This window comes from Lipotes vexillifer, unplaced genomic scaffold (genome assembly GCF_000442215.2).
Source record: "Lipotes vexillifer unplaced genomic scaffold, Lipotes_vexillifer_v1.1 scaffold970, whole genome shotgun sequence".
Taxonomy (NCBI): Eukaryota; Metazoa; Chordata; class Mammalia; order Artiodactyla; family Lipotidae; genus Lipotes; species Lipotes vexillifer.
In genome coordinates, this window is record NW_006783115.1 from 599,446 (window position 1) to 601,709 (window position 2,264).

At 47.0% G+C, this 2,264-nt stretch overlaps 1 protein-coding gene across 1 annotated transcript in view; it reads left to right on the top strand.

Annotated features, from left to right (window-relative positions):
• Positions 1–2,264, top strand: part of VSIG10 (V-set and immunoglobulin domain containing 10) — a 29,409-nt gene that overhangs the window by 17,425 nt on the left and 9,720 nt on the right. The window lies entirely within an intron of this gene.

Genomic DNA, 2,264 nt, shown 5'->3' on the forward strand with positions numbered 1-2,264 from the left:
CCCCCGGACGGGGGCACAAACCGGTGTCCCCTGCGTCGGCAGGCGGACTCCCAACCACTACGCCACCAGGGAGGCCCCTTTTTTTTTTTTAATAAATATTCAGTTATTTATTTATTTCGCTGCACAGGGTCTTAGTTGTAGTGTGCAGGATCTATTGATAGTTGCTTGACCAGGGATTGAACCCGGGCCCCCTACATTGGGAGCACGGAGTCTTAACCACTGGACCACCATGGAAGTCCCCTCTCAGTCCTGTTCTTTTAGGTTTCTGCACTCAGAAGGTCTTTGACTCTTTCTTATTAACTTACTATTTGTAATCCTCACAGTAGCCTGCAAATTAGGACGATTGGTAAGTTGCAGATGATAACATGTGTGAACTAATTTACCCAAGATCAGTTGGGTTGTAAGTGAGGGAGCCAACACATAGCCAGGCTGGTCTGACCCCAGCGCCCTTGCTTTTATCCAGGTAGTGCTGACTGCTTTCCTGGTGACCTTCCACACATGATCTAGCAAATCTTTTTGGGTAGGATTTAGGTGCTCAGCATGGTTCCAGGTACTGTGGAGGAATACAGAGCCTTTGCCTTTAAAGGACTTAAACTTTACTTGGAAAGAGAAGTCTGGCAAATGTGAAGCAGGAAATGACAATATCACAAATACAACTGACCCTTGAACACCACAGGTGTGAATTGCGCGGCTCCACGTACATGTGGTTTTTTCAATAAATGTTGTATCTGTATTTTCACTTAACAGATCTTTAAATTAACTCACTGTGGGGAAAAGTTTGTGTCTGATTAGAGATCACAGGATATAGAATCAAAAGAACTAGGGTTTGAGTCCTGATTCTATCCAAACTGTTTCAGCTTCCTGTCCTTGGGCGAGTCATTTATCAATTCCTTTGTTTCTGAGGCAGAGAGAGCAGGACGTGGATTTTTAGATTTCTCGCAGGTTGGTCCCCCAACCCCCATGTTGTTCAAGGGTCAACTGCGATGGTGACATTAACATTTACTGAGTGCAGATAGAGTGCAGGTGCCAAGTGTTTTGCACACGGTATCTCGTTCAGTCCTCAATCACCCTGTGAGCTGAGAGCTCGTATTATCCCTCAGAATTAGTTTCCTGGAGCTGCTGTAACAAAGTATCACAAACTTGGTGGCTTAAAACAACAGCCGTTTATTCTCTCTCAGTTCTGGAGGCTAGAAGTTTGAAATCAGGGTGTCGGCAGGGCCGTGCTCCCATCAGAGTCTTCATGGGAGAATCCTTCCTGGCCTCTTGCAGTTCCTCATGGCTCTATGTGTTCCTTGGCTTGTGGCTGCATCACTTTGGTCTCTGCATCCGTTTTCATGTGACCTTCCCCTCTGTGTGTATGTCTCCCTGTGGCCTCTCCTCTTCTTATAAGATACCAGTCCTTGGAGTTAGGGCCCACCCTCAATCCAGGATGATTTCATCTTGAGATCCTTACCTTAACTAGTTACATCTGCAAAGACTCCATTTCCGAATAAGATCACATTCCGGGGTTCTAGGTGGACATGAATTTGGGGAGGATGCTCCATTTTTACCGATGGTGAAACAGAGGCAGCCGACTTGCCCAGACTGCAAATAGAAAGCAGTATACACACTCAGAGTGGTACATAATGAGGATGTCTGAAGTGTGTTATGGACAGTAAGTCCCAGGAAGTGAATAAATGATGGACCGATGCTCAGAGAGGGTGAAATTAGCAGAGGCACCTGGTGGGGTTGTGTTATTTTGCCCTTACCCTTCCATTTTATTTGCAGATCTTGCCTAAGTCTTTATTCCTGTGACCCCTGAGACTTGACCAATAATTTGAATCTAAATATGTGCTCAGGGTTAAGAAATGTGTCTGGAGAAGGGAGCTGACCAGAAGTTTTCCCAATTCCAGGAGCACAGGAAGCAAGCACAGAGCCTGGACCCTTCTTGGACTCTGACACCATCCAGTTCTCCCCGCCTCCCTCTTGGGCACTTGAGCCTGGATGTGCATACAAGTCACCTAGGGGGGCTGGTTAAAATGCAGGTTCTGACTCTCTTGGTCTGGGTGGACCCAATATCTGCATTTCTAATTGCCTCCAGGAAGTGCTGATGCTGCTGGTCCAAGGACCACACCTTGAGTAGCAAGGCCCTTGCAGGCGAGGGGTGTCTGGATCATTCCACTTGAAAGGACTGGTATGACCCTGAAGTGTAATGCTAACGTCCACCTCGGATCCAGGGCAGTGTAGCCCCAAGCTGATGAAAAGCGATGCTTTTGGGGATTCCT